Source organism: Ranitomeya variabilis, chromosome 2 (assembly GCF_051348905.1).
Source record: "Ranitomeya variabilis isolate aRanVar5 chromosome 2, aRanVar5.hap1, whole genome shotgun sequence".
Classification (NCBI taxonomy): domain Eukaryota; kingdom Metazoa; phylum Chordata; class Amphibia; order Anura; family Dendrobatidae; genus Ranitomeya; species Ranitomeya variabilis.
The window spans coordinates 327,970,562-327,994,457 of NC_135233.1; the positions used below are offsets into that span (position 1 = coordinate 327,970,562).

At 38.9% G+C, this 23,896-nt stretch overlaps 1 long non-coding RNA gene across 1 annotated transcript in view; it reads left to right on the forward strand.

The window, feature by feature from the left end:
- The window catches only part of LOC143809383 (uncharacterized), a 465,098-nt gene extending 441,691 nt beyond the window's left edge, over positions 1-23,407 (forward strand). The window contains exons 2-5 of the long non-coding RNA XR_013222255.1: positions 4,753-4,821; positions 16,201-16,420; positions 19,720-19,979; positions 23,281-23,407. This is a non-coding gene — a long non-coding RNA (uncharacterized LOC143809383). The remainder of the gene's footprint in view (positions 1-4,752; positions 4,822-16,200; positions 16,421-19,719; positions 19,980-23,280) is intronic.
- Positions 23,408-23,896: the final 489 nt, after the last annotated feature.

A 23,896-nucleotide genomic window follows, 5' to 3' on the forward strand; every position in this document is an offset into this window, starting at 1 on the left:
GTCACTCTGTGACTGCAAACTTGTGAATGCTTACACCAGATTCTCTGGAGCTATCTGTGGAGACTGCTGATCAAGGGAACGCAAGTATGCGTTATGTATATTCACTGACACATTCCAACTAGACTGTTTCTTGTTTCTGGTGTCGCTCAATAAACTTGCGCTGTGCAAGGTCATGCCCATCTAGTCAGAATGTGGCCGGAAATATGAAAATCACATGCTAGCAGTCATATGACCGCCCTCTCTCGGCTCTGGAGAATCATCGCAGCGCACAGAGCGCACAATGTGAAGTATGCAGTCACATAGATTAACTGCAGACTTGTCATTTAAGACCAGATAACCCTTGAAACATGTCTATATTGAATTTAGACTTTTAGACAATGACCAGCAAAAAATAAAATGAAAACAAATCTATTGCAAATCTGTGCTCCCCATATGTTCCATATCTTCCTGGCTACATATTCTGAACTGTTGGTATTTAATAATCTGCCATCCAATAATCCAGAAATGTAATAATTGTATGTTAAGGTTCCGGAGTTGCATTGTAATAGATGTTTATTAAAGACTAGATGGTGGCCCGATTCTAACACATCGGGTATTCTAGAATATGCATGTCCACGTAGTATATTGCCCAGGGACGTAGTATATTGCCCAGCCCATGTAGTATATTGCCCAGCCACGTAGTATATTGCCCAGCCACATAGTATATTGCCCAGTGACGTAGTATATTGCCCAACCCACGTAGTATATTGCCCAGTGACTTAGTATATTGCCCAGTGACGTAGTATACAGCACAGAGCCACGTATTATATTGCACAGCGATGTAGTATACAGCACAGAGTCAAGTGGTATATTGCCCAGCCACGTAGTATATTAGCCAGTCACGTAGTATATTGCCCAGCTATGTAGTATATTGCCCAGCCACATATGTCACAGGTTAAAAAATAAAAAATAAACATATACTCACCTTCTGAGGGTACCCTTGTAGTTCTGTCGCCTGTGTGCAGTGCAGGCGGCAGCTTCCGGTCCCAGGGTGTGATGACGTCGCAGTCACATGACCGTTATGTCATCGCAGGTCCTTCTCGTGCAGGCGCACAGGCCCTGTGATGACGTCGCGGTCACATGACCGTGACGTCATGGCAGGTCCTTGTCGCATACCATGCTTAGCACCTGAACCTGCCGCTTGTATGGAATGGTCACCGGAGTGTCGCGAGCAGCGGGAAAGGCGGCGGAAGGTGAGTATATAATGATTTTTTATTTTTTTTATTATTTTTAACATTAGATGTTTTTACTATTGACGCTGCATAGGCAGCATCAATAGTACAAACTTGGTCACACAGGGTTAATAGCGGCGGTAACGGAGTGAGTTACCCACGGCATAACGCGGTCTGTTACCACTGGCATTAACCCTGTGTGAGCCGTGACTGCGGGGAGTATGGAATGGGCACCGGACACTGACTGCAGGGGAGTAGGGAGGGACTAATCGGACTGTGGCCGTCGCTGATTGGTCGCGGCAGCCATGACAGGCAGCTGGCGAGACCAATCAGCGACTTGGATTCCATGACAGACAGAGGCCACGACCAATGAATATCCGTGACAGAAAGAAAGACAGAAAGGCAGACAGACAGAAAGACAGACAGAAAGACAGAAGTGACCCTTAGACAACTATATAGTAGATGAAAGAATTTATTTCAGTGAAATTTAATTCTATATTAATTTTATAAAAAAATCCACTTTCGCCAACATGCAGGTATTTTGCAATTCGCTACTGTATGGACTCTGTAAAATGGCCACCTCCATACATATTATGTTTGGTAGGCTCTCAGATCATTAAAGACCCCCAAGCATAATATGGAACATTCAATCATGAAGTATAACTTCACTGCAAATGGAAATTACAGGAAAAATCTACACAAACAGGAGAATTTGAGTTTGGGTAGATTTGCCGATCTCTAATGTTTCTGTTATTTTACTTTTGCTTTTATTTGTGGACATAAAATACCATAATAATAACACATTAAAATAATTTAAAAGTAAATTGTGTTGCAATATATGTGTGAAAAAAATAGTAAGAGAATCTATGGCAGAAACAGAATTTTTGTATTTAAAAGGACAGCTCATGAAAAATGAAAAACAAGTTTATTCTCAATTCATTTTATTTCCATCGCATATGACCAGGACTCTCTTAATTTACTGTTCATCTTATTGTTTCAGCTATATCCTTCCAGTCCAATTTTTATCACTAATTCTCCATTGTATTGTTTTACAAATTTTCAAGTTCATCGTAAAACTGTATGGAGTAGGATGACATTGCATAATAATTACCACTTATCATTCAGCTCGTATGAATTATACATGTCATGCCTACTCATCCTTACTAAACTGCTCAGGCAAGACAGACTGCACAGTCATGGCATTCTGATGGGTGGTGCTTAAAAGGCTGAGCTCTGATCACACGGGCACTACTGTGCATACATGGAAGAGGCTGATCTGTTACTTTACCTAGACTAGCGCTTATTCATCATTTATTATAAGCCAAAATTACTTTGCCTTTGTTTAAAGCTATTACAAAAAAAACTTTTATAATTTGAAAATAAGTATTACAGCTAAAAAGTAATCCAAATCACACACTGGATTCATTTTTATGTGTCACATTATATTTTTCAAAATATACATACAATACAATAAATATTCTATATTATTATTACATATTTAACATTATACATGATAAAAGAAAACTACTTGATCTCAGCAAACTTTTGTGTAAATCAAATGGTTATAGATTTGATTGGTGTGTCTCCAAATTGGAATGAAATATTACCAAATTGCCAAACTAAATGTTTTTAGTTTCAAGTTGGACATTGACATTGTTTAGATTAAAATTGTCCGATATTGATAACATTTAAGAGCAAATTAGAACCTTTTTCCATGTAATAGAAAATTAGATGATATGCTATGTATGTATATGGTATATATTTATACATATATATATATATATATATATATATATATATATATATATATATATATATATATACTGTGTATATATATATAGTATATTTTCACAGAAAAGTCTGACAGGTGACAAAAATAATCTTGCTTCATCAAAGTTTTCGTTCAAGAGATAATTTTTTTAATAGCATCTAGATTATTATTTTAGTTTATCTTAAAAAGTAAAAACAAATTTAAGTCAAATCTGAACAATTAGTAAAGATAAAGAATATATTATTAGCTTAATCTGTGTACATTTAAAATTTCCTTTAATTTAATTGATTTTATTGTAGTATTATATTATTATTAGAATTGTATTATTTTTTATTAAGGAAAAATGAAACAGTTATTGATAAAGTAAACCTTTGAAATATTTTTTTATTTTTTGCCTGGATGTTTCTTAATGAAACTATATAGTCTATGGCAAAGGAATCTCAATGTATAAAGGTGAATGAAATATAATGTATCCCTGTACTGTGCCTTACTAGCAAATAATAAAAATGTGTGTTTTCTATATCTATCCATCGATATAAAAAAAAATCAAGGCAGCACTAGTAAAAAAAAAAAGGGGCAGGGATGCAGAGCCTCCCAGGTATAAACCAATCTTCCAACATACAAAAATGAAGGCAGCACTCCCAATATAGAAAATTAGGAAAATGTAATAGCTCATAGTAACAGAAACGTTTCAGTCCAATTGAGGACCTTTCTCAAGATTGAGAAAGGTCCTCAATAGGACCGAAACATTGCCATCAGTATGGGCTATTACATTTTTCAAATTTTCTATGTTGGGAGTGCTGCCTTCATTTTTGAATGTACTGTATATCAATATGTATAGATGGAAGAAAAAAATGGGACAGCATCGTATAGATGAATTCAGGGTGCAAAGCCCTCCAAACAAATATCCATTTGCATACCATATAAAAAAGAAAAAAGGAGGCAGCACTCCAATAAATGATGAAAAAAGTGGACTTTATAAGCCCATATGGTGTATGTATGTATATATATATATATTTGTGTGTACATATGTGTATGTGTGAGTGTATATATGTGTGCATAAATATGTGTGAGTGTGTATATTTACATGCATGCATTTTATTTATATATATATATACAAGTGTGAGTGTGTTTGTGTGTTTACATATATATATATAGTGAATAATAAAGCACAATACTGAAGCACATTGTACATAATATACTGGTACCAAAATGTATATTATTTATATTCATGTATGCATATACATATGTCCATATATATATATATATATATATATACACACACACATACACTATATTTTTGATATATGCATTAAAAGCATGTATAGGTTATATATTAATATTTGTGTGTATATATATATATATATATATATATATATATATATATATTATGCATAGAACAAAAATGTTAAATGCCACAATTTATTTATCCCACATAAAGCATTAATAGGGCATTAACTGCTGATGAACTCCTTTATACACCCCATACTTCCATCTTTTTTTGTTAACCTATCGTGTACTACTTCTTTCTGCCACAGAGTTAATGCATTGCAACAATTATGAAAGATGCCATTTCCTTTTACAGATTACTGCTATTATAAAACCATCTGCCACTTCTTCGTTCCCATATGTAGAAGAAAGGGACGATTGTAACGCCGCTGTTTATTCCTAGTGTTCATACTGGATGCAGATACTGTATTCTTGTGCAGTAAACCAAAGACACTAGCCTTAATGGGCTCTTTATTACGCTTTTTTCTTTTTTCTTTCCAGGTGTAAATGAACACATCATTAAAAGCAGGAATCAGCCGCAAAGAGAGAGAATGTCTCACACAGAGCACGGTAAGCCCTGCCTCCCGAGCCACATTTTGCATATGCAATCACATCACAAGAAATACACATGCTGTGCACAATGGGACAGAAAGCAAGCTAGAGATGGAGGCTGAAGGAGAGGGAGCGAGAAAGAGAGAGGGAGAAGACGTAACCGCCAGTATGATGCTGGAGCAGGCCAATCTCCGTTACATCTCTTCGTAAGCAACCTGCAAGACATCCGCTGCAGATGAGGGCCAGATGCCCTTCTTACCAGATGCCCTCCTTACCCTTTTTTTTGCTTCTTCTCCGTAATGTGAGAGTCAATGCTGTATCCAGTTCTAGGGCACCGATGTAAATAGGGATCTGCATTCAGCGTGCACTGCATTTAGGATATGTGGCTCACGCCTTTTTTTTTCTTACTGCTGCTTCATGCAAACTTTAATCCACAGGGGTCTAATCCTCCAAAAGCAGACATTTCAGACTGAAAGAGCGAAGCTCCATTAATTAGAAAGTGCGCCAGTTGTAGCCAAATGCTATTATATTAGTATGCAAAGCCCACAGTCAGTTAATCTCTACAAATCGTTTGTTTCCTTAATTGCCCTCTAAGGGCAAAAGTGAAAAACAGAAGTGCAGTATAATAATTTTTTTTTTGTTGTTAAAGTGAAACAATTTTTATAAGATACGTTTAAAAGATGATGGGGAATCGCTGCATTATTATCAGACATTAAACTCAGACATTATTATTAACCCGCCTCTATAGTTTTTATTCCCGCTGTTACATAACCCTTCTTTGGACTTACCCGATGTCTGTTTGTACCGCATATCGGTCCGAAGGTTGTTTTTTTAAAAAAAATATGATTGGAAAAAAATCACAATTTAAGAAAAAAAAAGACTTAATGTATGAAAAATTACAAAGGTATAAGCCTTTCTGCTGCTATAGCTTTACACCTCTGTCAAAGCCAGGATTTATTGGTGCAAAGGACAAAGATTAAATTTTGCTCTCCTAGCCCGGTATGTCAATACATTGGTCAAGGGAGAGTTGCTTGTTGATGTCCTACTTAAACCCAGCATTAAGGCATAGGAAACACTAAAACCCCATAGTTACAATGCCGAACAAAAATAATGCAACATAGATATTCTAATCTAACCAATCCTACCATGCACATAAATAGAAACGTTAAGCGGTTGTCCTCTTTCAGCAAATCAACATTCACAGGCCCTGTTTGGTCTGAAAAATTAAACTACTGTTTACTCATCATACCCAGGTCCACTGGTGAGTCTCCGCGGCTTCACCCAGTGTCTGGCATTGGCTGCTGCACTGATGTCATGTTAACAGTGCTTCCACCAGTCGGTGAGCTCAGCGGCTCTGAACAAGGTGTTGCATCTACACTGGTGGAGCCGATGAGCTCACCGATTGGATGCTTCACAGTTAATATGACATCAGTGCACAGCCAATGCCAAACACCAAACACAACCACAAAGACTTCGCAATGGACCATGGTACGGTGAGTAAAAAGTGAGTAAAAAGTTGTTTTGTTTTTCATACCAAACTGCACCCTGAGATGAAAATTTCCTGCAAAAGGATAACCCTTTTAAGCACTTCATTTAGAAATGAAATTGATTTGTTATATATATAAGGGCTCATGTACTCATTTTTTTCTATTGCACCGTTGTTGTACAGACTCTGTAGAATTACTTGATCCGTTGGGGAAAAAAGTTGAAAAAGCAGTTTAGAATATGGATTGGAATAACATAATAAATAATAATAATAATTTTATTTATACAGCGCCAACATATTCCGCAGCGCTTTACAAATTATAGAGGGGATTTATACAGACAATAGACATTTCAGCATAACAAAAATCACAGTTCAAAATAGATACCAAGAGGAATGAGGTCCCTGCTCGCAAGCTTACAAACTATGAGGAAAAAGAGGAGACACGAGAGGTGGATGGTAACAATTACTTTCGTTGTTCGGACCAGCCATAGTGTAAGGATCGAGTGTTCATGTGAAGCTGCATGAACCAGTTAACAGCCTAAGTATGTAGCAGAACAGACACAGAGGGCTATTAACTGCATAAATTGTATGAGAACATGATGCGAGGAACCTGATTTTGGTTTAACTTATCTGAATGGGCCACACAGGGATAATTAGGTTAATGCGTTGAGGCGGTAGGCCAGTCTGAACAAATGCGTTTTTAGGGCACCCATAAAGCGGTGGGGATTGGGGATTAATCGTATTAATCTGGGTAGTGCATCCCAAAGAATTGGCGAAGCACGTGAAAAGTCTTGGAGACGGGAGCGGGAGGTTCTGATTATTGAGGATGCTAACCTCAGGTCATTAGCAGAACGAAGAGCACGGGTAGGGTGGTAGGCTGAAACCAGGAAGGCGATGTAGGGTGGTGCTGAGCCATGGAGCGCTTTGTGAATGAGGGTAATAGTTTTGTACTGGATTCTGGAGTGGATGGGTAACCAGTGTAATGACTGACACAGGGTAGAGGCATCGGTGTAATGGTTGGTGAGGAATATAATCCTGGCAGCAGCATTCATGACAGATTGGAGCGGGGAGAGTTTGGTAAGAGGGAGGCCAATTAGTAGAGAGTTACAATAGTCCAGATGAGAATGAATGAGTGAAACAGTAAGAGTTTTTGCAGTCAAAAGTAAGAAAAGGGCGAATTCTAGAAATGTTTTTGAGATGCAGATAAGAAGAGCGAGCCAATGATTGGATGTAGGGGGTGAAGGAAAACTCGGAGTCAAGTATAACCTCAAGGCAGCGGGCATGTTGTAGATTGAGAGAACATGAGGAGTTCAGTTTTTGACAGGTTCAGTTTCAGATAGAGGGAGGACATGATGTTAGAGACAGCGGTAAGACAATCACTGGTGTTTTCTAAAAAGGCTGGCATGAGATCAGGAGAAGAAGTGTATAATTGGGTGTCATCAGCATAGAGATGGTACTGGAACCCAAATCTACTGATTGTTTGTCCAATAGGGGCAGTGTACAAAGAGAAGAGGAGGGGCCTAGGACTGATCCTTGAGGAACCCCAACAGTAAGGAGAAGGTGAGAGGAGGAGGAACCAGCAAAAGATATAGTGAAGGATCGATCAGAGAGATAGGAGAAGAACCAGGAGAGAATGGTGTCCTTGAGGCCAATGGAGCAGAGCATAGTGAGGAGGAGCTAATGATCCACAGTAGGGTTGAGTGACTTTTATTTTTATAGGATCGGGTCGGGTTTCACGAAACCCGACTTTCTCAAAAGTCGGGTCGAGTGAAATCGGCCGATCCTATAAAAAAGTCGGGGTCGGCCGAAACGCGAAACCCAATGCAGTGCAATGGGATACTATGGTTCCCAGGGTCTGAAGGAGAGGAAACTCTCCTTCAGGCCCTGGGATCCATATTTACGTGTAAAATAAAGAATTAAAATAAAAAAAATTGATATACTCACCCTCTGACGCACCCTGGTAGTAACCGGCATCTTCCGTTCCTAAAAATGGCGCTTGAAAGACCTTTCAAATGCTTCACGGCTTGTGATTGGTCGCGGTGGCCCACGTCACCGCTGAGCGACCAATCACAAGCCGGTGACGTAATTCTCAGGTCCTGTTCTGGTTCTCAGGTACATGAGAATTACGTCACCGGCTTGTGATTGGTCGCTCAGCGGTCACGTGGGCCGCCGCGACCAATCACAAGCTGTGAAGCATTCAAAAGGTCTTTCAAGCGCCATTTTTAGGAATGGAAGATGCCGGTTACCAGCGGCGATGTTCAGGCTGCGTCGGAGAGGTGAGCATATCAATATTTTTTATTTTAATTCTTTATTTTACACTTAAATGTGGATTCTGATACCGATTTCCGATATCGCAAACATATCGGAACTCGGTATCAGAATCCCGATACCAGATTCAGAAGATCGCCGACCTCATGGCCGACCCCACACAGGGGTCGGGTCGGGTTTCATGAAACCCGACTTTGCCAAAAGTCGGCGACTTCTGAAAATGGTCGACCTGTTTCGCTCAACCCTAATCCACAGTATTGAATGCTGCAGAGAGATCCAAGAGAATTAGCATGGAGTAGTGACCAATAGATTTAGCTGTTAGTAGATCATTAGAGACTTTAGTGAGGGCAGTTTCAGTAGAGTATAAAGAGCGGAAACCAGATTGAAGAGGGTTGAGAAGAGAGTTATCTGAGAGATAGCGGGTAAGACGGGAGTGGACCAGGCGTTCAAGGAGTTTAGAGATGAAGGGAAGATTAGAGACAGGTCTATAATTAGAGGCACAGTTTTGATCGAGGGATGGTTTTTTAAGTAGTGGATGTATGATGGCATGCTTAAATGAGGAGGGAAAGATACCCGAAGAGAGAGAGAGGTTGAATATTTTTGTTAAATGAGAGGTGACAGCGGGGGAAAGGGACTGTAGGAGATGTGACGGAATCGGGTCACTGGTGCAAGTGGTCAGGTGAGAAGATGCAAGGAGCCTGATTACTTCTTCTTCTGTAACTGGTTCAAAGTCAGAGAGTGAACTAGATGAAGTGGGGGAGGGAGGACAGTGCATAGTATGAAGGGATTGGGAAATAATTTCCTGTCTGATGTGGTCAATTTTTTCTTTGAAGTAATTGGCCAGATCATCAGCGAGGAGATCTGTGGTTGGGGCCTGCACTCTTGGGTTGAGTAGGAACTAGAAAGTGTCAAAGAGATGTTTAGGGTTATTGGACAGGGAGGTGATGAGGGTGTTAAAATAGCTTTGTTTGGAGAGGTGAAGGGCAGAGTTTAAGCATGAACTTATAATGGATGAAATCTTCAGGTAGATTAGAAAAAGAAGGAAAAATTATAACACCAACACCTTTTCTGTACATGAATTGAAGAATTGCAAGAACTGCTAAAGCATGGCATAGTTGTGACAATTGTTGATTGCTACAGTTCTACATTCAAAGTGTATCTTTTACATTTCTTGTACTAAAATTGACTGAAAAAAATATTTTCCATTCATCAAAACTTTTAAACCTTTTGTTATTTTTTTATTTGTTAGTGATAAACATGCTCTCTTGGAGCCCAAGGCAAGGTTTCAGAAAATATATAGTGCAACTTGTAATCAGGCAAATTGAGTCCCTGTTGTTCTTTGCTACAGAGTAGTAAGCACTCTATGTGCTGCCATATGGTTCTTCTGCATATCACATTAATTGTAAGAATTCTCCTCTCTAAGCATTTCTTCTAGAAAGCACTCAGGTTTCAGTCTCGGGGGTGGCACTGGTGCAGGACCAGAAACTGCTCTGTATAAAGTGAGTGAGTGAGTGGCTGTGACCATGTCCCCTGCATTCTATGCACAGAGTGGTTACTGTACCCGCACCAGCGCCACATCGATGACTGAAATCCAAACACTGCCAGGAGGTATAAAGTTAACTTCCTCCTGGCAATGAGGCGCTGGGCAGATTCACAATGCTACTAACCTGCAGATTAACCCCATATCTGCAGGTTAATAGTATTTTTTCACGTGAAAGGTACCCTCTAAAACCCTTATGTGCATTTTTTAAGTCATATATTTCACTGATTTTAGCAGTAATTATATCCCGTTTATCAGTATAATAATGGTCAAAAGTGCTACCACTTGTTTTGCATTCATATCTCTTTATCAAGCTTGTTCACTATGCATCAGAAAATAAGAAAAACTGATTTTCCCAAAAGTCTGACTGGATGCTTTTCATGTTGCCTTATACCACATGTACTGCTCAGGAGAAACTCATTAAATTCTATATTGGTGCAGTGGGACATCATTTCATTACAATCAGTAGTGATGCTCTTGTTCATAAAACTAATTCAGCGGGTATCATTTTCTTGATTGCTCTTTAGCACGTGCAATAAAGATTATTTGTGACCATCTCCCTTGTGTCTCGTACACATTTTTATTTCGCATGTCAACATTTGCACAACAAAGTAAAATGAATTTCTGTTCATTCTTATTTTATTTTTTTCTAAATTAAAAATACCCAGTTAATATATGGAACTATCTGACAGAATGTCAAAAAGATTGTATAACCGAAGACAGTAAATGTGTATTTTGCATATTTATGTAGATCTGAATGTATCTGTTGTGTGAGTTAAATGATACTATGTATGTATATACATATCATGGTTCTTCTGACCTCTGTCATCATTGATTGGCTGATTGACAGCTTGCATAAGATTAAATTGAAATATACTAAACTTGCTTTTTGTCTCATTTCTATCACTGGACCAGTTTTGCTTAAATGTGGCAACCTTTACATGATTCTAAATTTCAGCATATTCTGGATCTTGTAGATTGTGAGCCTTCGCGAGCAGCGTCCTCTCTCCTCCTGTACCAGTTATGACTTGTATTGTTTAAGATTATTGTATTTGTTTTTATTAGGTATACCCGTCCTCACATGTAAAGCGCCATGGAATAAATGGAGCTATAACAATAAATAATAATAATAATAATAATAATAATAATGAGTAATTGGGGTTTAATTAGTTGCAATCAAAAAATAAAATAATACCATGGAGTGTTTATCCAGAAGAAAGCAAAAACATAATTTCGAATTTTGAGAAATCTTGTCATTTTCATATTGGCCACTGGGGCTATTTTACACTCATACCTCCTGTTGTCTCAGGAAATCCACATGTACTAGGCTGATTCAGACCCTATCTTTTGTATTGAAGCATGTGATGAGGGTGTGCAAATGTCATTGTAAAGTGAGGGGCAGCAGAGGGAACTATGACATCACCTATAGTAAATGGTGGATCCAGTTTTATCACCTACAGGTGCTTCTCGAAAATTAGAATATAATCAAAAAGTTAATTTATTTCAGTTCTTCAATACAAAAAGTGAAGAGTGGATAGGCCACAATCCAAGCTGCTGGAGGTCTATTGTGAAGTTTCCACAATCAGTGATGGTTTGGGGAGCCATGTCATCTGCTGGTGTATGTCCACTGTGTTTTATCAAGACCAAAGTCAGCGCAGCCATCTGCCAGGAAATTTTAGAGCACTTCATGCTTCCCTCTGCTGAAATGCTTTTTGGAGATGGAAATTTCATTCTCCAGCAGGACTTGGCACCTGTCCACACTGCCAAAAGGACAAATACCTGTCTAAAAACAACAGTATTCCTGTGCTTGATTGGCAGCAAACTCGTCTGACCTTAACACCATAGAGAATCTATGGGATATTGTCAAGAGGAAGATGAGAGACACCAGACCCAACAATGCAGACAAGCTAAAGGCTGCTATCAAAGCAACCAGGGCTTCCATAACACCTCAGCAGTGCCACAGGCTGATCACCTCCATGCCACGCCGCATTGATGCAGGAATTGATTAAAAAGAAGCACAGAACAAGTATTGAGTGCATTTACTGAACATACATTACAGTAGGCCAACATTTCGGATATTAAAATCATTTTTTCAAGCTGGTGTTATAAAGTATTCTAATTTACTGAGATAATGACTTTTGGATTTTCATTGGCTGGAAGCCATAATCATCAACATTAACAGAAATAAACACTTGAAATAGATCACTCTGTTTGTAATGACTCTATCTAATATCTGAGATTCACTTTGTGTATTGAAGAACTGAAATAAATTAACTTTTTGATGATATTCTAATTTTGTGAGAAGCACCTGTATATATAAAGGTGTTATTGGCTTGATACAAACAACATAACAGTGGCGAAGACCCTTGTGGACCTACCTTGGCTTGCATGAGGTCGATCTTCCTACTGATTATTCATCCACCCAGTCAAAGACCATTAAATAAATAATAGCAAATATATGACAGGTATTACCTGTCATTGTAATTCTGCCTCTGATGATAATTAGACTGGTGAAAAATTTTGCTGAAAGCACTGGAGGTAGACATGTAAAATAAGAACAGATGCAAGTGTGAAAATTACAAGCTTTCTAAATTTGCTTTTTTGTGGGTTTATTTTTTTTAGAAAAGATTGTGATAGAAAAAAATAAAAGCAAAAAATTGGCAAAAAAAAAAATTAAACAATAGGCCTGGCAATACTTTCTCTTTATTGGAGCTGTCCGCTACATTTATATTGACCAATGTAAGATCAGTGGGGATCTGATACCTACAAAGCGCACTGTTCAGCTGTTTAGTGACTGCTGCTAAGAACTGTAGATCACCTCTCATTAGTGAATAGGAGGTGATCTGCTCTGTTGTACCCATTAGAAGTTGCAAAACAATTGACAGAGCTCGACGAGCATTTGGACGTGTTCGTTTATTATGTTCGAGTCCTTGTGACTGCATGATTTGTGGCTGTTAGATATCCTCAACACATGCCGGAGATTGCCTAACAGACAATTCCCTAAGACATTATCCGAGCATGTTCGCTCATTGCTAGTCCCCACTAAACTTATATTGATTACCTATGCTATGGATAGATCGTCAATATACAAGTAGTAGAAAACCCCTCTAGTGACACACAAGTTTTTTTAATCTCAGTTTCATCAAAAATGTAAAAAAATAGGGTTTTAAACATTTTTTAGTTCATTAGTTCAAATTTATAGTGTAAAAGTGGCTCATATTGGATGATAAGTTTGAAACTATATCTTTAGCTATTGTTTTCTATTAGTACCACTTCTCGGTTGGGTAACTTTAAGTAATTTTTATGGCCCAAAATTTTAACACTCGGTGCATCATAAGCAACACTATGGACATCAGATGGCCATAGATTCTCTCATCTGATAGAATTGGGCAGGTCAATCAAATGACACTCTGATCAAACTCAAGTTAGAGTTTAATCAGAATGTGCTCCGATACTCTTGGATGAGGAGAAGATGAAAAAAAAATTCTTCATTTTCTCCATTCTATCAGCATATGGAAATCGGACTGTAAGTGGAAATCAGACTGCACTTAGATGTCATCCCCACGCACTCATTGACTTGCATGGCCGAGTGCAGTCCAAATATTGGTTCAAACTTGGGAATACTCCAAACTCGCCTGACCTTAACCCCATAGAAACTCTATGAAGTAGGGTTGAGCGACCTTAGCTTTTTTAGGATCGAGGTGGGTTTTGTGAAACCCGACCTTCTCGGATGTCGGATCGTATGGAATCGGCCGATTCTACTGTAAAGTCGGGTTCCGGACCCGGAACACGAAACCCAATGTATGTCAATGAAATTATTTTTTTTATTCTCTCTCTCTCTCTCTCTCTCTCTCTCTCTCTCTCTCCTCCGTGCAAGGCATATGTTATTTTTTGACTCCGGAAATTACTACGTCCGAAAACGTAACATAGCACTATGATGCCGCAGGAGCCGGAACCTATGTCATCACGCTGCCCACAATTAATTGGCTCAAAAAAATGGCGGGGAAGGCGTCATTCGAAACGCGACTTTGGCGCCAAGTTCGCGTTCCACGTGGCCGACCCACACTGGGATCGGATCGGGTTTCATGAGACGCCGACTTTGCCAAAAGTCGGCGACTTATGAAAATGAACGACCCGTTTCGCTCAACCCTACTATAGAGTATTGTCAAGAGGAAGATGAGAGACACGAGATCCAACAATGCAGATGAGCTGAAGGCTTAACGCAACTTGGGCTTCCATAACACCTCAGCAGTGCCACTGGCTGATTGCCTCCATGCCACACCGCATTGACGCAGTAATTGATGCAAAAGGAGCCCCGACCAAGTATTGAGTGCATTTACTGAACATACATTTCAGTAGATGAACATTTTGGATTTTAAAATTATTTTTCAAGCTGGTGTTATAAAGTATTCTAATTTACTGAAACAATGACTTTTAGGTTTTCATTGGCTGTAAGCCATAATCATCAACATTAACAGAAATAAACACTTGAAATAGATCACTCTGTTTGTAATGACTCTATATAATATATGAGTTTCACTTTTTGTATTGAAGAACTGAAATTAACTTTTTGATGATATTCTAATTTTGTGTGAAGCACCTGTATGTGTGCTCTCCGTGTTTTTCATCAACATAGCACAGCCCCATTATTGCTTATGTGACTGTTGACATGTCCTTTTTTTTTCATGGACTGTGCGTCTGTGCAAAGCTGACAGAGACATGTCCAATTTTTCCGGCATCACAGATGAAAAGAAACCAATACAAGTCTATAGATCCATGCAAGACATGTTCCGTACACGGATGCCATCTGTGTGCTGTCCGTGTATAGCATTGCAAAGCACAGGAGAAGCTTTGTAATCTATTTATTTCTTTATCCATCCGTGAAAAATAGTGATGACACACTGACCAAACACTGATAACACACGGATGCAAACACTGAAAAATACTGAAGTCTGAATGAGGCCTTGCATACAAAAAGAGGCCTGAACTCAGAAGCATCAATTTGGGTCAAGTTATACTAAAATTGGTGCATTTTTGATTCCCTTTTTCCTATGGAAATGTTTTTGGCATGATATTTCATTTTCTTTAGATGTTTGCCATTTGAATATTTTTGCAGTAGTAGAAATACAATGTCTATATAAAAACCAACTAAGCATGATGCATTTAAAAATATTATTTTAAAATGAATTATTTTGAAAAGTGATAAAAAATAATCTCAGTAATAATAATACACATGACATTATGATTATTACTGTTGTAATTATAATTTTTGACACATAACGTTTGTAACAAAAAAAAGTACACTGCACAGAATATTACTTATGTGTTTTCTATCCCTTCCTGGCAGATCTTTAATTCTGTTAACTTTCTTATATTTCTTGGTAATTAAGTATATTTAAATTCAAGCCATGGACCTAAATGATTGGCTTATAAAAGTCTACACTCATGCTGTCCTCTTTACATTTTAAAATGTTTTTTCGTAATTGCGATCGTGCCTAATACTCAGTTGGACTTATTTATTAAAGATTCAGGATTTTTTGTTATTCAATCTTTCAATTCCGGATTTCCATAAATTATTCTTTTGTGTCTGCTTAATAAATATTCACACATTTCCAATTTGTGTATTTTATGTGAATGAGCTTGCAAATTTTGGGGAAAAAAAATTGTATGTAAAAGGTATATTTTTTGAGTCTGTCTTCTTGGCTGTCTGCCATGCTGCCTGCTGTCTGTTTTCAAATCACACATTCATGCTGCTTGCCTATTTTTCAACCTGTCTAATACATCTACATTTATATATATCTATATATTTATATTTGTTCATAGACCGATCAGCCATAACAATAAAACCACTTGGCTTATTTTGTGCTGTTTCCTCAGAAGCTATCGAAGCAGCTCTGACTCATTGAGGCATGGACACCACAAGATCTCTAAAGGTATCCCGTGGCATTTACACCAAGATGTTAGAAGCCTGTTTCTTAAAGAAGCACTCCCATCAACATTTTTATCCTCTTAATATATTTTGATAGTCATATTGCATGGCACTGTGTACATACAATTGCTCAATTGGCCCTTCTACTCATTTCATTTTTCACTTTTTCCTTAGATCTATGACATCACGTGATTAAACACTGAATAGCTGAGTTCTTCTAAGCTCTATGTAGAAAATAGAAGTTTCTCTACCCTGCAAAAGTCCCTGGCAGGGGAAGAGGAGGAGCAGCTGGGTCAGGAGTTGAAGAGAGGAATGATGAATGCAAGAGACTTCCTGATCTTACAAAGAGCAGAGAAAAGAAGAATTAACTGGGTAGAAAGGCAAATGAGCAATTGTAAGTACACAGTGGTATATAATATGATGACTGCAATATATTGAGAGGATAAAAGCTTTGATGGGAGGAGGGCTTCTTTAATTCCTGTTATTTGCAAGGTATATCAGATTTGTTTAGAACTTATGGATTGGACTTGTTTTTCTAGCACATCCTTCAATTAAATGATATCTGTGGAATTTGGAGGCCAAGTTAACCCCTTAAATTCTGTGTCGTGTTTCTCAAACCATTATTAAACAATTTTGCAAAATGAAAGGCTTGTCATTTCTCCCCCATGTGTATCAACTTTCATCCTTCATGACATGCCACTGGATTACTAGTTGTCCTTCCTTTAACCCTAGCATGCATATTGGGGCCTTTTAGGCCCCCATGCTTACTTTTTTGCTATTATCTGCAAAATTACTTAAGTTAGAATTTTGAAACTCCAGGTAATCCTCAAGTATGTCATCGTTGGTAATATCCAGTTGTTCATGTAATTTTTTTCATAGGCATTTCGGATAACAATGCTTTTTTGGCGAAAACCACATATGTACGGATTGGTTGGCCCTTTAGGCCCCCATGTATTTTTTATCATGTTCTCAGTAGCGTTTGTGTCTCAAGTTTCTTTATTTGTACTTAGTAATGCTGGTGGAGGGGCCAGGGTGTGGATAATGCCGTACGAGGATGTCATGTGATTTTTGGAGGGAGAGATAAGGCCATGACATCACCTCAGGTCCTTCTGAACACAGTATTGAGCTGTGTAGAGAGTAATGAGGACAGTATACACTGTGAGCTAATTGTGAAGGACCTGAGATAAGATAAGATGTTGAGAGGAAGTCTGATTCAGCTTCAGTTTCTCTGATTCTAAGAAGCCTGCAAAGGGTAAAGCTATTGAGCTACAAAAATCCAGAGAATTGTACAACACCTAAAAGAAAGTATAAAATGTAATAGGTGCTGAGGGTGAGAGGAGGGAGGGGGCACTTTACAGTTTACAGTGTGTCACACACAAGCAAAGAGTGGACAACCCTGATTGTGTTCATTGTTTTTTCTTTTAGTTTGCTAACATCTAGTCAGCAATGGCACACTCTTCCTCCAAGCGTCTGAGTGACCAAGAGATTGAAGCAATTGTGTTTCAAAGTGATGATGAAAGCGAACTATCTTTGTCCGATGATGAGTACCTGCCACTAGTGTTGAGCGATACCGTCCGATACTTGAAAGTATCGGTATCGGAAAGTATCGGCCGATACCGGCAAAGTATCGGATCTAATCCGATACCGATACCCGATACCAATACAAGTCAATGGGACACCAAGTATCGGACGGTGTCCTGTATGGTTCCCAGGGTCTGAAGGAGAGGAAACTCTCCTTCAGGCCCTGGGATCCATATCAATGTGTAAAAGAAAGAATTAAAATAAAAAATAGGGATATACTCACCCTCCGACGCAGCCTGGACTTTACCGCCGTAACCGGGAGCCGTTGTACCTAAGAATGCGCGCTTGAAGGGCCTTAGATGAGGTCACGGCGCTCTGATTGGTCCGTAGCGGTCGCATGACCGCTACACGACCAATCACAAAGCCGTGACGTCACCTAAGGTCTTTCAAGCGCTTGAAATACCTTAGAAGACGTCCGCAGCTTCTGATTGGTCGCGTAGCGGTCGCGTGACCGCTACGCGACCAATCACAAAGCAGTGACGTCACCTAAGGTCTTTCAAGCGCTTGAAAGACCTTAGGTGACGTCACGGCTTTGTGATTGGTCCGTAGCGGTCACACGACCGCTACGGACCAATCAGAGCACCGTGACGTCATCTAAGGCCCTTCAAGCGCGCATTCTTAGGTACATCGGCTCCCGGTTACGGCGGTAAAGTCCAGGGGCCGCCGGAGAGGTGAGTATATCCCTATTTTTTATTTTAATTCTTTCTTTTACACATTGATATTAATCCCGATACCGATTCCCGATACCACAAAAGTATCGGATCTCGGTATCGGAATTCCGATACCCGCAAGTATCGGCCGATACCCGATACTTGCGGTATCGGAATGCTCAACACTACCTGCCACCAGAGAATCAAACATCCTCAAGTGATTCTTCTTCTGACGATGAAGAAGTGAATACAGTGGATCCTCAAGAAGTGATAAGTAGAACATCCAAAACGAATGTTTTTTGGGACAGTAATCCTACATTAGTCGGACGTACTGCAATCCATAATATTGTGAGACAGGCTCAAGGAGCTGTGGGAAGTCCCAGTTACTTTTCCCCTAAAGATGTATTGTGTATTTTTTTTCTGACAATATTGCAGAAAAGGTCCTTTTATGTTCAAACCTAGAAGGAAGACGTATCGCTTCTGCAAAAAATAAGTCCTGGAAAAATATCTCAAAACAGGAATTTTATGCATACATTGGACTTTTACTGCTGGCAGAGAGTCAAAAATTGTTTGATGTTTCAATATGAGAATTATTTCTGGACCCACTTTTTGATCCACACAATAAGGTGACAATGTCAATGGACAGATATGAGAAAATTAGAAGACACATTCGATTTGATGATAAGCGAACACGTGCAATGAGGTTTGAAACAGACAAATTAGCCCCTATCAGTTATATCTGGAACATATTTATCAAAAATTGCACAAAACTTTACAATCCTAGTACTAATGTTACAGTAGATGAGCAACTTGTACCATTCAGAGGATGCTGCAAGTTCATACAATACATGCCCAGCAAGCCAGCCAAATATGGAATCAAAATCTTCTGGATGTGTGATTCTGCAAACTATTATGGCATAAATGGCGTTATCTACTGTGGCAAAGAGGTTGGTGCACCAGTACAGAAGGATCTGGGGTCTGAAATTGTCAAAACTCTTGCTGTTCCAATATTCAATTCAGGTAGAAACATTACCATGGACAATTATTTCACCAATGTTGAACTAGGCAATTTTCTTCTTCTAAAAGCTATTACACTTGTTGGTACTATCAAGCCAAACCGACGAGAAATTCCAGAAGCACTGAAACACAATCGTCAGCGAGCACTTTATGAGAGTGTCTTTGGATTCAATAACAAAGCGACTTTGGTATCTTACAAAGCGTAGAAGGAGAAATCAGTGATTTTACTCAGTACCATGCATCACAATTGCAGTATTGACAGCAATGGCAGAAAATTAAAACCAGAAATCATCCTGCATTACAATAAAACAAAGGGAGGTGTAAACAAAAATGGATGAGATGGTGGGAGAATATTGATGCAAGAGGCAAACAAAGCGATGGCCTGTAGTACTTTTTTCAAATATGCTTGATGTAGCAGCCCTAAATTCATTTATCATTTATACAGAAACTCATCCAGAATTCCATGCATGGAGGAAGGACAGGAGACGCCTATTTTTGAAGGACCTTTGTCATGAACTTGTAATGCCTCACATGATACAGTGAAGCGACGTGAAAAGCTTGCTAAAGCAAACTAAAGAAGCAATAAAACAGTGTGGCGTACAGTTTCAGATGATTCCATGGCCAGGAGAAAGAAAAAGAAAAAGCTGTTTCATGTGTCCAAGAAACATAGAAAGGAAAACTGAGAGATTTTGTTCAATTTGTAAGGTAAATGTCTGCAAAGAACATTCTTCCGAAAAAATAACTTGTCAAAATTGTTTGGAAGACTAATATAATAGAAAAGTAACATAATAGAAATGTAGCTGCAGCTAGTTTGGTATAGATTTCTATGCGTTTTTGTGCATTTTTCATATGTTTCTGTGAAATTTTGAAAATAAATTTTTTTTTCGTGTTTTCGGTGAAAAATTATAATTAAAATTTTGTTTACTAATCATATTTTATTTAGCAGTTTTAAAATAAACTTGTAAAAGTTATATAAGTGTGTTTTTACATATGATTTGCATGGGGGCCTAAAAGGCCCCCAATACGTTAATATGAAGATTTCTGATGTCTAGGGTTAATTACTCGTGACATTATTAATTATTGCATACTGATAACACAACAAATGATCCAACATTTTGAAAAGGCTATGACCCTGTCATCTAGCCATCCCAACTTTTGTCTTAGAAACCTCACTTGAACCCTTAGGCTACTTTCCTATTGCACAGGTGATAATTTCATCACCTGCTCAAGCATTAATTCCATCGCCTATGCAATACTAAGAAAATCGTGAAAACATGACCTGTTGTGGGGTCTTGAGGACTGGAGTTGAGAAACACTGGTCTAGAGAGACTCTAACCCTGCGTCTTGGGGAAGAGTTCTGTGACTCAATACTTGTGTTTCCTCTGCGGTATTGCAGTCCTGTGATGCAACAGGGTTCGCTTCATTCATACCGGGTGTAGCTAACCCATGTATTTTTTTATTATACTGCCATTTGCTGTCCGCCATTACCTAGCAGCAGGTATCATCCCTGCACAGTGGACCCCGGGCTGCGAACGCACCTTATTCCATCTTTATTAATTATTTGGTGCATTCCGCCAGCCCTAACACCCTTGCAGCTTGAAATCACATTAATCGAACAAAATGTGCATAAAAGTATAAAACCATAAAGAATAAATAACTATCAGCGCATATGGGATAGATATTTAACCGAAACCAAGTACCGATCTACTGAAGATTTTCTGAAAAAATTATGAAAGTCACTGGAATTCCAGCTTAGTGTGAATCAGGTCCTAGGTGTCCACAGCCCAAACAAAGGAAAACATTTTTTCTGTAATGCATAAGATCTTGAGTTGGTCTACACATTTTTTCATTACAATAACATCACTAGCAGCAGGATTCCGAGATTGATGCAGAATTTGGAGTGCACCATCGGCCAGGGACAGCTACATTCATCATCATACTTACAACCACACCCAGGATCATATTGTGGGTTGTGGACACCTAGGACCTGATTCACAGCAAGCTGGAGTTCTAATTACATTCTTAATATTTGCAGGCACAAGAACCTCCAGTAGATCTGTATTTGATTTTGGTTATGATTCAATCTCATAGGCGTCAATAGATATTTATTATGTAAATTAGGCTACTTGATATTTTTTGTGTGTTTTTTAGTGCATTTTTTACAAACAGTTTTATGATATTTTTGACTGTGCTGTTTTTTTCTCTTTTTGGTTTTTCATGTATAAATAAACATAAATCATTTTCGAAAAAAACACAAGTAACCTATTTCCAGTTAATAGGGGCAGAAATGCTGCAGAAAATTTGTAGCTTTAAAAACTCACCAAAAACTAATTGTGGGAAACATTTACTTCTAAGCTGCGTTTTTGACACAGTGTCAAAAACTGAACAAAAACACATTATGGAAACTTAAACTGACACTTACTTATATTTCCTACTTCCACTAAATGAACTTGAAGAATTGAATCTAGACTTGCTGGCTAATATACCGCACTCTTTCACAAGTGCCATTGTCATGAGATAACCTGTCAGGCTTTTTTTGGTTATGACTGAACAGTGCATGACTATTGTTATAACTAAAAATGAGATGATCTGAAGAGATTAAAATTTATCAAGTCATTCAGATATTGGAAAATTTGATTTGCAGCAAATTTATTCTTCACAAATTGAATATCCCTTAGATATGCTCTGGGGTCTAGAGAGACCCCAAAACATGTAAGACCATAAAGGCTATTACTCACTTAACCTCTCAGGGTCACTGCGCACTGTCTTCTGTTGGTCCTTGGTGACCAATAGTGGAAAACAATTAGTTAATTCTCGCACTGCCTGGAGAGAGAAGACCGCTGAAGGATTGAGTCAGAGACCGATGTAGAATAAATGCGGTTACACACTTCTTCTCCACGACAAATCACAGTGGTTTGTCCTGAATGACTGTGGTTTGTCCTGAAGAAGAAGTGTGTAATTTCAAAATGTGTTGACAAATAAACCGCATTTATTCTACACAGGTCTCTGTGTGAATTAAACTATTATTCTCCACTATCGGTTATCCTGGTATCTCTGTGGGTCTGCAGTAGCCTGGATCTACATGTAATAAGTAGTTGTGGTCACACAACCCTGCCAGGTAAGCAATTCTCCCTATCAATTGATACATTTTTACCTGAATAAGACCCTATTGCACTATTGTCTTTCCAGTTCTTCCCTCTTCCGTAGGTCCTCCTCTTTCTATTTACAGCACTGAATCCCAACGTCACCTCGACCTTACAACATGATAGGGGCTTACTGGTTAGCACTGCAGACTTGCAGCGCTGGGTTCCTGGGTTCAAATCCAACCAAGAACAACATCAAGAAGTTTGTATGTTCTTCCCGTGTTTGCATGGGTTTCCTCTAGGTTCTCCATTTTTCTCCCACACTCCAAAGACACATTAATAGGGAATTTAGATTGTAAGCCCTAATGGGGACAGTGCCGATAATGTCAGTAAAGCGCTTTGGAATTAATGGCGCTACATAAGTGAATAAAATAAGTAAATAAAATGATTGTTCAGAAACATCCCAGGCCTAGTCAAAGCCGGACAACAAGACAGTCTAGAGTAGTGATCCCCAACCTTTTTGGCCTTGATAACTTTGAGAGAGGGTCGCGAGCCACATTTAAGTCCAAGAGAGAGTTGCAAGCCACATCCAGCTCCCGCCCCCTTACAGTAGTGTTTCTCAGAGCTCCCATTATTGGTATAATGAAATCCAGTGCTTTTCCACAGAAATCATACCGAAGTTGTGTACCAAGATCCAAAGGTTCCCACAATTCCTCCATTCAGTATTCTCACATCAATCACACCGCACTGTTGCATGCAGCTTCAAGCACCTCCTCTGACAGTTAGCATCATCCGGTCTCTAGTTTACCATACTTAAATTATCCCCAAATCCCCAAGGACAGAATATGAACACTCAAATCTTCTCTTTTGCGCACGGCCACTCACAAAATTCTGACGAGTCGCTTTTCATTTTCATTTGCTAGACCTGGTGTTAATGCACCAAGCTAGCAGGCAGCCAATAACCACACATCATGGGCCAGCGAGCCACAGGTTGGGGACTTCTGGTCTACAGTGTACAATCCAAGGTCATAGCACAGAGGACGTACCGATGACCATATGGAGAAGAGCAAGAAATGGAGGCTGCTAGACAAGTGAGTACTGAGGTGGGTATTGCTATTTTTGGTTTTTAGCCTTTTGCCAGTACTCTGCGGATAAGGAAAATGACACGCAACTAATTAAATTTTTAAATTTGAGTAGAATTCAATTCCAGTTGAATAATTTCACCCGACTCTATTACTGCATAATAAAAACGTCTCTTGTAATAGTAGATGAAATACATCTTTAAATAACCCCTACTCTGGAACTCTCTACCACAACATATCAGACTCTCGCCTACCATGGAAACCTTCAAAAAGAACCTGAAGACCTACCTCTTCCGACAAGCCTACAGCCTGCTGTAACCATCGGTCGACTAAGCCACTGTACGACCAGCTCTACCCTCGCCTCCTGTATCCTCATCCATCCCTTGTAGTATGTGAGCCTTCGCGGGCAGGGTCCTCTCTCCTCCTGTACTAGTCATGACTTGTATTAAGATTACTC